General features: G+C 48.2%; 2 protein-coding genes across 4 annotated transcripts in view; one reads left to right on the forward strand and one right to left on the reverse strand.

Annotated features, from left to right (window-relative positions):
* Positions 1-8,788, reverse strand: part of KIAA0513 (KIAA0513 ortholog) — a 72,699-nt gene extending 63,911 nt beyond the window's left edge. The window contains exons 1-2 of one of the 3 annotated variants that reach the window (XM_045890630.3): positions 8,510-8,788; positions 5,806-5,836 (exon numbers count right to left, since the gene is read on the reverse strand). The gene's annotated coding sequence lies outside the window, so the exon portion shown is untranslated. Of the gene's footprint in view, positions 1-5,805; positions 5,837-6,688; positions 7,111-8,235 lie in introns of those variants that run through there. The other 2 variants (XM_045890626.3, XM_045890631.3) reach the window with 2 other exon arrangements.
* A 97-nt stretch (positions 8,789-8,885) lies between these two features.
* ZDHHC7 (zinc finger DHHC-type palmitoyltransferase 7) overlaps positions 8,886-12,139 on the forward strand; it is a 41,911-nt gene continuing 38,657 nt past the window's right edge. Inside the window, exon 1 of the mRNA XM_064581087.1 lies at positions 8,886-9,088. The gene's annotated coding sequence lies outside the window, so the exon portion shown is untranslated. The remainder of the gene's footprint in view (positions 9,089-12,139) is intronic.

The following is a 12,139-nucleotide window of genomic DNA, read 5'->3' on the forward strand; positions in this document are numbered from 1 at the left end:
TTGCTTGTATGAAATAAGAAAGCCCTGTCTAAATAAATGTAGTGCTATCTGAAATAGGGCTGAATGTCAGCAGGTTCTCTGAAGTCCTAGGAGTTACACGGGAGGATCTGGAGTTCTGCGACTTTTAGGAAAAAAGGTGACATGGATTGATGACCAAGCATCTTTCCTGTGCCCCGAGTGCACCTGCTGGTCCCTGTGAAATGACCTACGGAACTTAAGACTTGCTTGGCAAAGTTTAAGAAAACAACATGAAGGAAAAAGCTGGGAGCTTTATCCACAAGAGTTATAGCACCTTCATGTCATAGCTGCTTCTGGTCCATTCCAGATTTGCTTGACCAGCTCGGTGTGGCCATGATGTATGAGAAGCTGGGTCTCAGGGTATTTCAAGTTTGGTGTGAACTCAGGAAGGGAAGGAGTGTAAGGTAGCCTTCATTCCCTTAAGTGGATACTACAAATAGGTGGGCATGTTGTTTGTGCCTCCAGCAGAATATGAGCCCATCTACTGGACTTTATGGGAACAGGATTGTATCTGTGGCTGGAGGAACTCCTCACCTAGTTCAGTGAGTGAACACGGCGTGAGGCAAGGACTCAAGCAGCCCTGACCTGACTCTGGTGATAACTATTCAGGAAAACTGGAAAATGTGAACTCATTCAGGGTCAGATCCCGTTTGGGGAAAGTATCATTTCTCAAGAAATTCCTATGAACCCTGCCTCTCCATGCCTCAGAAAAGGTGTTCTGACCTTGCCAGAAGGTTGGAGAGAGGCAGATACATGGCCAGTTAAAAAAAAAGGGGTGGGGAAGAGAGTTTTGCAAACCACAGGCCAGTGAAGTGGACATTGGGCGTGGGAAATATTCAGCACAGATCACTCACAGAAAATATTTGTGACTCCTCAGAAGAGGAAGCATTGATGACAAAGATCAGGTCATTGCTAGGTTAACCATATTTCTGTTGTGAAATGGATAGACTGCTAAGTCAGGAAATAGGATAGAAATAGTGTATTTGGGCCTGGGATTCTTTCAGCTATAGGTGATAGAACTCAATTCAAACTGGTTTTTCAAAAAAAAAAAAAAAAAAGGAATAGATTGGCTCATGTAACTCCCCTAAATTCAGGGGTTGGCTCAGTGGGATCCAGGGGTGCCAGGGATGTCATCAGAACTCAGTCCCTCGGGCGCCTGGGTGGCTCAGTTGGTTAAGCGACTGCCTTCGGCTCAGGTCATGATCCTGGAGTCCCGGGATTGAGTCCTGCATCGGGCTCCCCGCTCGGCGGGGAGTCTGCTTCTCCCTCTGACCCTCCCCTCTCTCATGCTCTCTGTCTCTATCTCATTCTCTGTCTCAAATAAATAAATAAAATCTTAAAAAAAAAAAAGAACTCAGTCCCTCTTCCCTACTTGACAGTCTCCCTCTAAGCTGGCTTCATTCTAGGACTAGGGTCTTTTTTATAAGGTGGTCTCCAGGAGCAATAGGCATATGTCCTTTCAACTTAGCAACCCCAGGGGGAAAAAGGACTCTGTCCCTCAGTATTTCCAACAAAAGTCCTAGGATTTGATCTCAATGGACCAACACTGGGCGTGTGCTCATCCCCTTAAGCCAATCTCTTAAGGCCAGTTTGTTGGGAAAATTGGATTGGCCATACCTGGACAGGAGTGAGGATCAGCCCCACCCGGCTCCCTGCGCGAAGAGCATGGGGAGAGTGGGTGGCCACAGGGAACTGAGAAAGAAGATAGATGCTGGGCAGATGGGGGAATGCAACAGATATCCAGGACAAAGCATTTGCTGAGGTATCTCCTGAGACTGTATAAAGGACATGAAGAAAGAGTGGGAGAAATAGTAAATTCATTGGATGGCAAAGTCAATGCTCAAAAATACTTTGACTAGAGGATGGCTCTAAAAAGCAATTCTACGAGATCAACCAGGCGACGTGACTTAGCATCACTTCGGCTTCTGGTTGCCCACCATGCCGATGTTCCTCTCCCCCTTTGTAACATATTGCCACAAATGCGGCCTTAAAGAATACTATCTTACTATCTTACAGCTCTGGAGGTCAAGTTCTAAAATTGAGGTATCAGCAGGGCTGCATTCCTTCTGGAGGCCCTGGGGGAGGATGGCCTCCTTGCCTTTCCAGCTTCTGGGGGCCTCCAGCACCCCTTGCCTGGGGGCGGAGTGGGGGGGGAGTCTTCCTCCATCTTCAAAAGCAGACCCCTTTAAGCTGGAATAGTTTCTGGCTTTTGTGTGTCCTTCCGGGCACGGATGCGTATTTCAAGCGCAGGCTGGTTGTTTTGTAGGATGTCTCTGGTGTAGGTTTTTCTGCCTGGCCCGCATAGTCAGGTAGCGCAGGGTGGCCAGCAGCAGCACGGATGTGTCCTCAGGGCATTGGATCAGGAAGCACAAGCGTCCGTTTGTCTCACTATTGCTGATGCTGTTGACCGATGGTTGAGATGGTGACGTATTTCTCTACTGTAACGGTATTTTTTTTCCCCCCTTGTCAATTATTAGTCATCTGGGGGCGCCTGGGTGGCTCAGTCGTTAAGCGTCTGCCTTCGGCTCAGGTCATGGTCCCAGGGTCCTGGGATCGAGCCCCATATCGGGCTCCCTGCTCAGCGGGGAGCCTGCTTCTCCCTCTGCCTCTCCCCCTGCTTGTGTTCCCTCTCTCGCTGTGTCTCTCTCTGTCAAATAAATAAAATCTTTAAAAAAAATAATAGTCATCTTTGGGAAAGGTACTTTTAGAGTATTTAAATATCCTCTTTTTCCAATGAACTTTCACCCGGTGGTTTAGCATCCAGTAATGATAATGCTAGGCTGACTGCAAAATGCTGAGTGCTCTAATTCAATGGCTCGGTCGATATGTATCTTGCATCTGTCCTTGCCCTTCTCCAGTTTTGTTCCCCACAAAGCAGCTAAAGTCACCTTTAGAAACCACAAATGTGACCAAATCCTTCAGTGGCTTCTTACTGCTCCTCAGATGAAGCCAGAACCCTTCTGGTTGTTGGGGCCGTGCATGGCCTGGCCCTCCCAAACTCTGCAGCCCGGTCTCCTCACTCCCCGCTCACCCTCCACAACTTCCAGCGATCCATGCTGCTTTCTTCTGTAAGGCCTTCCCACCTACCCTTTTGCCTGAACCCTATACCTCCATCCCCTGCACTCCTTTGCTTATCAAATACCCACATGTCCTTCACCTACCACACCCAAAAGGAAGCCATGTGACCCCCGAGGCCAGGCCAGATTCCCAGGTAGACCCTTTCACCACATGATGTCCTTTTCCCTTATAGGAACACCCCTGTTTGTAATTGTGCCCTTATTTACTTGTTCACTTAGTCTCTGTGCTCCATAACAGGCAGGGACTGGCTGGTTTTGCTTACTCCTGTGTCTGCAGCACCAAGCACAGAGTAGATCGTTAAATGTTCGTTGAAAAAACCAACATGAGTTTAAGAAAAGGATCTGGGAGGAGGAGACAAGAAGATGAGCACCCATGGGCAGGGCCTTCCTTCCAGGAGACTTGGTGATGGGGCCTTTGGCAGCAGGTGCAAGCAAGCCATCAGGGCCTGGTATAGAGCTGCATCCGTATACAGCCTGGCCTCTGGCTCCTTAGAGAAGGAGTCTGGTACAGTATAAAGAACAGGATCTTCGGGCGCCTGGGTGGCTCAGTTGTTAAGCAACTGCCTTCAGCTCAGGTCATGATCCTGGAGTCCCGGGATCGAGTCCCGCATCGGGCTCCCTGCTCGGCGGGGAGTCTGCTTCTCCCTCTGACCCTCCTCCCTCTCATGCTGTCTCTCATTCTCTCTCTCGCAAATAAATAAAATCTTAAAAAAAAAAAAAAAAAAGAACAGGATCTTCACAGGCAGACAGAAAGAGGTCTGCAAGCCAGCTGTGCTTTCTGCTTCTGTTGGGCAATCACTTCACTCTGAGCCTCAGTTTCCTTAGCTGTACAAAGGGATCACACCAGCTTCATAGGGCTGTGAGGACAAAGTAAGTTTATGGGTGCGACAGCAGCAAAGAAGACAGATCTGTGTCTCATTCCTGGCTCTCCTCTCCTAGCTGTGTGACCTTGAGCACAGTGCTTGACCTCATTGAGCCTGTTTCCTCATCTATGAAAGGGGCCTCCCATAGTGTGTTCACTCACTCATTCAATGCATATTTATCGGTTGACAGGAGCTGGGGAAGCACGAGTGGACAAGAGCAACAAGAAAACTGCCCGCCTTTCACGAGGCTTGCATGATAGCCAGGGATGCACAACGGAGTAACTAAGTGAAAGACATATGATAAATAAAGCTGACAAGGAGCAAAGCAGGGAGGGGGAGTGAGATGCTACTGGGATGGGAGGGAGGGGGAAACTTTAGATAGGGTTCCAGGGAGCAAGATGCCACTGAGTAAAGTTCCTGAAGGGCATGAGAGAGCTATGGAGGCAACACAGAGTGCCAAGGCCAGAGCGTGGCACTCAGTGAGCGCTCCACACACGTCCACTAGCCATACACCTTCCCCACCAAGCATGGCCATGGTACCCCAGCAGGCTTTACCCACAGCTGGAGGCGAGGCGGCCCTGTGTGAGGAATTAGGACACATCATACCACTTTGGGTCCTTCAGACTCCCTGGACCGTGTCCAACACCATGAGCTGTGGAGAGTTGGCCTTCTCGCTTCCCTATTCTGGCCATTGCATTCACCACCATAAAGTCCATGGTAAAAAATAAGGAACAACCCAAACACCCTTCCGGAAGAAACCTCAGGTTTTCCACTATACAACCTTTGGAAGCGTCCCTCTTTCTCTTTCTCTCCCACTGTTTACTTGAAATCGAGCACACAAGCCCTGAGTGTACAGAGCTGGATGAATTGACCCCAAGTGGGCACCCATACAAAAAGCACCCAGATCAAGAGATGAAGTATTATTGCCACAATGGTCACCACTGCCCTGCCCTCTCTTCCTATACCAAATATCAGTTTTGCCCCATTTTGGACCTTTTAATGGGATCATATAGTATAGTATAGTATAGTATTCCTTCTGTTGGTCATGGACATTTCCAGTTTGGAGCAACTGTGGACCGTGCTTTGTGAACACTCCTTTGGTGAACATAGGTTCGTGTATGCTCGGCTTCAGCAGACACTCCTAACGGTTCCCACCAGCGGTGTATGGAAGTTCTAGTTCCTGCCGATGCTTGCCAATGCTTGGTGCTTTTTCATTTCAGCTATTCTGGTGGGTGTGTAAATATTTCAATGTGGTTTAAGTTTGCATTTCTGGTGGGTGTGTAAATATTTCATTGTGGTTTAAGTTTGCATTTCCCTGATGACTAATGAAAAAGAGCGCTTTTTCATGTTTTGGAGAGTCTCTTCTGCGAAGTACCTGTTTGAGTATTCTGCCAATTGGTGTGCTGTCTTATTCATTATATTTATATGTATTTAAAAATAAATACATGGTTGAAAAAATTAACAAGTTACAGACCCATTTCATGTATATCTGTCCAGGGATATTCTATGTACATATAAACATGTATATCTCCCCACTCTGCTTTCTTACACAAGAACACACACAGTTTGACACAGTAGACCTGATATATACCTTGAAGACCAGACATTTGAATTCATGAAAATCGGCCTCATTTTTTTTCCCCAGTTGTACAGCGCGGGATTCCCTTGTGTGTGTACAACATATTTTATGAATATATTCAGAGGCCTACGGGATGTTGCCAGTTTTTTGCTTCTACAGCATGCTACCATATGTACGCAAGTGCAAAAAGCTGCATGCACGTGGGTAAGTCTATCTGGAGGATAAATTCCTAAGGGGGATTGCTGGGTCAAAGGGCATGCACACTTACATTTTTTTGTGGTTCATGCTGCTATTTTGCTCTGCAAAGAGATGAACAAATTTACAGTTGCATCAGTTGAGTCTGTGTGCCAATACCAAGTATTACCAAACTTTCAGCTTTGCCAACCTACTAAGTGAAAAATGGCATCTCCTTGTACTTCAAATTTGCATTCCTCCCTTTTACTCTGAATGAGCCTGAGCATCTTTTCCCATGTTTGAATAGAGCGTCTGCTTTAAAAGGGCTGCTTCCTGGGATGAGTGGTAAGCTGGAAACCAGCTCCTGATGGATAAACAGAACTAACCCTGGCTATGGGATGTTTCCCATCCCTGCAAAGGGGATGGGAAATATTAGGTTTTCTGCTCCCAGGGCCTCAGTGAAATCAGGGAGAGGGTTAAAAAAAAAAAAAAAAACCACCTCTGAGTTGAACCACACTCTTAAAACAGGAAGAAACTTTAGAAATCAAATCTAATCTCATATTTTAGAGATTAAAAAAACAAAAACAAAAGCTGAGGCTTGGAGAGGGGAAATGACTTGCAGAAGGCTTTTTTTTTTTTTTATCCACAGGGCTTCACGTTGCAGAAGGCCTTTTTAAAAAACATACCAATTCTGTTGAGAAAGAGATGAAAACCCTCGATAACAGAATTGTTTTTGTCAACCTTTGCTTTTCCTGTTAAATATTTTAATGAATGATTTTATTGTGCCATTTCCTACAACAAGGGGTGCACTTTCAAAGTTACAATAAACAAGCTACACCAGGATTAAGGGACATAGGCAACACAAACAAGTGGGGGAACTCTAAGAAGAATCCATTCTTCATTTTTTGGGAAAGACTTTGAAATGGGTCAAAAAGATTGTTAGGTGTCTTCGGTGAACAACCAGAGGTCTGACTCACCCTTCGGGGTTATCTGGTTTCCTGGGGTCTTCACTTTCCTTTAAGCTATTTATAACTTTACAGGTTGCAGAGAACTGAAAGCAATGCAAATGATTCTTGTCCACAGATATTAGACATAAAGTCAATTTTGCCTGGTGAAAGTTCAATTGATTTGCCTCCCCCACTGCAGAAGCCAGCTCTGCATCTATTAAGCAAATTCATTTTAGCATGCTTGACTGCCTAGATATATGTCTGCCTTTTGGATTTATCTCTGAACCAACTGTATGTATCACCTTACATACTTCATTAATTAGTGAGTTAAATTAAAGCCTTGACATGTGTTTATATTTGTCTGACATAACTTTTTTTTTTTTAAAGACCCATTTGGGGGCTCCTGGGTGGCTTAGTCGGTTAAACATCCCACTCTTGATTTCATAATCTCAAAGTCATGAGATCGTAAGAGTCTCTCTCTCTGCGCCCCCCCCCCCCGCCCCGGGCTCTCTCTCTCAAAAAATAAAAAATTAAAAAAGACCTATTGTTTTAACACTGCTCATAAAAAGGATATCCCAAATATAGGGCTACTTGCAGGTCTTGGTGTTATTCAAAGATAACCATGCTTTCTTTCAGCCAATGCAAAAAAAAAAATTGATCACTGATTGAAGGCCTCACTCACTTTCCTCCCTCGTGGAAACAAATCCCCAAGCAAAGATAGCAGGAGACAGGAGCCTCAGAGAGAGCTGACTAAATGCATACATAGCACCACTTTGAGTAAAGAGGTACAAGATACAGTAACGAAAGTTTAAACTTTTAAATGCACCCCTTACTTCCAAAAGTTTAGCTGGAAGCGGGCGCCTGGGTGGCTCAGTCGTTAACCCTCTGCCTTCAGCTCAGGTCATGATCCCGGGGTCCTGGGATCGAGCCCCGCATCGGGCTCCCTGCTCCGCGGGGGGTCTGCTGCTCCCTCTCCCGCTCCCCCTGCTTGTGTTCCCTCTCTCGCTGTGTCTTTCTCTGTCAGATAAATAAATAAAATCTTTTAAAAAGGGGGGGGGCACCGGAGTGGCTCAGTCGTTAACCCTCTGCCTTCAGCTCAGGTCATGATCCCGGGGTCCTGGGATCGAGCCCCGCATCGGGCTCCCTGCTCCGCGGGGGGTCTGCTGCTCCCTCTCCCGCTCCCCCTGCTTGTGTTCCCTCTCTCGCTGTGTCTTTCTCTGTCAGATAAATAAATAAAATCTTTTAAAAAGGGGGGGGGGCACCGGAGTGGCTCAGTCGGTTGAGCGACTGCCTTCGGCTCAGGTCATGATCCCGGGGTCCTGGGATCGAGTCCCGCATCGGGCTCCCTGCTCAGCGGGAGGCCTGCTTCTCCCTCTCCCGCTCCCCCTGCTTGTGTTCCCTCTCTCGCTGTCTCTCTCGGTGTCAAATAAATAAATAAAATCTTAAAAAAAAAAAAGTTTCTGGAAGCGAGACAGTGAGATTCTGATAGATCCCTTGGCTGTGATCACTGCTTTCGTCCACCTTACGAGTCGGCGAGCACTTGCCAGTTTGACAACAAACACTACCCGAGCACGTACCTCCCAGCCCTGCGAGAACTGTCCAAACGTTACAGGAAAGCCAAAGAAATGAAAAGCACGCGTCTGCCTTCAAAGCACTCAGGGCTTAGCATCTGCAAGGAGGCGCTGGGACGCTCCGGGGGGGGGGGTCAGAGGCTCAGAGGCGCCCCCAGGAGGGCCCAGCCCGGTGCGCCTCCCCTTTTCCCCACGCGCTGTCTGGCTGAACTGTTCCCGCTCCCGCTCCTCTAGTTCCCCATTTCCGAAGTTCTCGCTCCTCACGCCCCACAGGCCACACCTAAAACTGGCTCTCAGACGCCGCCGCGGGCTTCGGGCGCCGGGACACGAGCGGCCCGGCGAGCTCGACAAGCGGGCGGCGCGGCTCGCACCGTGCGTCGTCAGCCCGTGGCCCCCGTCCTTCCCCTGCCGGACTTCAGCTTGGACGGATGCCTTTATCTGGCGAGAGGAGCTTTCGGCCAAGAGCCGCCTCTGACAAGGAACTGTTGGTCCGCCGGACTCTGGGCTCCGCGAGGACCCCGGCTCCCGAGTCCCCGCCAGCCGCCTCGAGCTCCCTCTCCGCGGGCGGCAGCGGCGCAGCCGGAACTGCGCACGCGCGGCGCCCCTGACCTCGAGGGGTTCACTTCCGGGGGTCGCGCAGCCCGGCTCTCCAGGCTGGGCTGTGCGCCCTCGTGTGCGCTGGGCGGCCGCGTCCCTGCGATCGGCCCGGCGGGACCCACCCGAGCCGGGCCGCGGGGCCCGCGCCAGCCCGGCCATGAGCGCGGCCGCATGATGCGACCCCGCCTCGGCTGGTGCAGCCGCCGCCGCCGCCGCAGGCCGGGAGGAGCCGCAGCGCCGGGCGACCGCGCCCGGGCCTCGGGTGAGTGCGGCGGGCTGGGCCGGGCTGGGGCCCGGCAGGCTGCTCACGCCCCGGGCCCCCGGCCCCCGGCCCCCGGCCCCCGGCCGCCCTTCCCTCGGCCCCCTGCGTCCTCTCCTCCCCCCGCCGCGCACCGGCGACCTTCCCGAGCTCCTCGGGGGCACCTCTGTGCCACCTTGTGCCCGCGCTCGACTTCCTCTCCAGGTGTCTCCTCGTCACTCCTTCGCGGATCTCTCGGGATCGGGCCCGAATTGCAGCCCCAGGTTTTTGCCTGACCTTGGGCATGACACCAAGCTCTCCGAGCCTTGTTTCCCCCTCTAATAAACTAACCACGGGCTCGTTCGTAGGGCCCCAAGAGAGAGTGACTGTAAAACCCTACTGTAAGCTGTAAGAGTGGTTTATAGGCGTGTGTTACGATGGGCTTCCTTGAACATCGCCCGTGGCTTCTCGAATGCTCCTGTTCCTACCTTCCTTTTAAGAAGTTTTAACTGTTCTCTTTTATTCTTTGCCCATCTTCCTGGTTATCTTCCCTTACCCCGTCAATGGTCTTTGTGGGGAGTTGCGGGACAGGGCATCTCGGACAACCAGCTCAGCCTTCAGGGCAACGTCTGCATCTCTTCTTGGTGCTGCCAAGGCCCATCTCTCCCAAGGAGTCATTGCTGCTGGAACTAAGTCTCTCTGCTGTGATGCACGAACTTTATTAGCTTATAAATAACACGTTTATGATGGTAGTTAAATAGGAGTGTAAGAACTGTTGAGGTAGCTGGCTGCCTTGTAGCCTCTTTTGCTGACCACTTGTGCTTGGTGTATGTACTTACGGCACATGTATTTGTCTATCGTACTCTTCCTGTTTCAGATGGTCTAGAAATCTGGGTCAGCTATTTCTTCCTAAACTCCTCACCCCACAGATGACAAGTTTAATCTTTTTGACCTTGTTTTACAACTTGTACGTACCTAAAGCCACCTTTATAAAAGTCACCTTGTTAAATTTGCTTGTTAGGAAGTCAGAACTTTGTTCACGTGAAAGGTTCTTGGGATAGTAAAAAAAAAAAAAAAAAAAAGGATGGAACAGAAATGTTAAATTGCATTTCTTGACATTCTGGAAGATAGGAGGGTTCAAGTTATTGAAGTTACTTGGGTTGTGTATTTTGGGAAGTTAGACTGGTGGGTTTTGCGTTTAGAAAGGGAGGAGAACAAGACTATCTGAGGGGTGGTTTCCTAAAGAATTCATTAAACAACCATGGGAACTTTTTATGCAGATGTCTCAGCTCAAAGCAAAGGGGGTAAAGTGTGTGCAGAAGTATTCCACTACCAATCGCTCAGAGCCTGCCTTAGATTACAGTGTACAAACTGGACTGTTACAGCTGTGCTAATCCACTATAAAAGCAGAAATCTTCTAGAAAGGACAAGCATTAGTATGAACAGAATGGCCCTCTCAGTGAGGGAGAAAGTACTAAAAGGAACTTAGTCTTGATTCAGTCAAAAGTATGGATTGACTTCTCCATACCTACTGAAACTGTTACCTGCAGGCTTGGGACTTGTTAGTGGTATAAATAATATAGTTTTTGGTAATTTGAGAAATGGCACTAGAAATAAGTTTACATATGAATTTAATGTGTGGGGTGATTGGGAAGTAGTTTTCCTGATGATGTGGGAGCGGCCCTGCTCCACTCCATGTTGGGCAGCTCTACAAGACAATTTTCCTAAAGCAGCTTTTTGGGATTATGTTTCTTAAGAATAATAAGTAATTATTATTCTTGTTTTGTTACACAAATACAGCTTATTTTGTTAAAAAAAAAAAAAACCAAGTTAAACACTAGAGCAGAGCATAAGGTCTCAACACTCATTGCGTTCCCTTTTGGCCCCAAAGCCAGTGTCCAGGGTCAGTATTGACAACTTCTGTGTAACCCTTCGGCTGTAGCATCTGAGAAGTGTCCAGGCCAACCGTGAGAGTCAAATCCAGAGTTTAGAGGGAACAGTCTGCAAGACCACCCTCACTTCTGACATCAGCTGCAAGTTTTGGGGTTCTCAAAACCACCCTCAGCTTTGATGGTTATTTAGAGAAGGACTCACAGAACTCCCTGAAAGCTGGTATGCTCACGTTGTGGTTTATTACAGGTAGAGAATAAAGATTAAAATCAGCCAAGTGAAGAGGCTTCTAGCAGAGTCTGAGGAAGGAGCAGAGGTGAAACTTCTGTCGTCCTCTCTGTGTGGACTCAGAATGTGTTAAATTCCTAGCACTGATATGAGACAGTGTGCACGGGAGTATCGCCAACCAGGGAAACTCATATGAGCCTCGGTGCTCAGAGTCTTTATTGGGGTTCCATTTCTTAAGCGTAACTGATTCATTAATGGACCACGCTGATACTGTGTGACCCAAAGCCCCCCTCTGAGTCACATTATTGGTCTTTCTGGTTTGGTCAGTTCCCACCCTGAATCAGATTGTCAGCCAAGGCCAAAGGCCAAACCTCCTTTTGGGCAAGGTTGTATTTTTTTTGTTAAACAGCATCCTTCCTTTTTTCGTGGTCCCTTTCTACTTAAAAATACACTCTTTTGTTTTACCACTGACGAATGTCTACCTTCTAGAACATGGAGGAGACAGAGGCTACTGGGAGAGTTCTCTCAACCTTGAGTCTTTTCTAGCTAAAATCTCTCTCAATATCCATCAGTCTTTTTCTTTCCTCTGCCTCTGAGGAAGAGAGAATCCCATCGTTCCATGAACTCTGTGTCTGTTCTTTGCTCTGCCTATCATGGGACAGGCATTTAGGCATTTCCTCTCACTTTTGCCTCTTTGATTTCTTCCCATTCACTGACTTCTTTGCCTCTATCTACAAACATGTTCTTGTCTTGCTATTCGTAGCTCTCCTTACTGCTAAGTTTTATTCCATTCTTGTAGAGCCTTGTTAGAACCCTATTGTCTAATAAGATCCATACTCGGTGTGGGCCCAAGGTAATGCTATACAGTGGTGTAGCATCTTATAGTTTTGAAAATACTTAAGTCATCCTGGGATGTCTTGTATGTAGTGGGGGCTTGGTAAGAGCTTGATTAATGAG

This window comes from Mirounga angustirostris, unplaced genomic scaffold, assembly GCF_029215605.1.
Source record: "Mirounga angustirostris isolate CCGP_5_RB_7025 unplaced genomic scaffold, mMirAng1.0.hap1 SCAF_16, whole genome shotgun sequence".
Classification (NCBI taxonomy): domain Eukaryota; kingdom Metazoa; phylum Chordata; class Mammalia; order Carnivora; family Phocidae; genus Mirounga; species Mirounga angustirostris.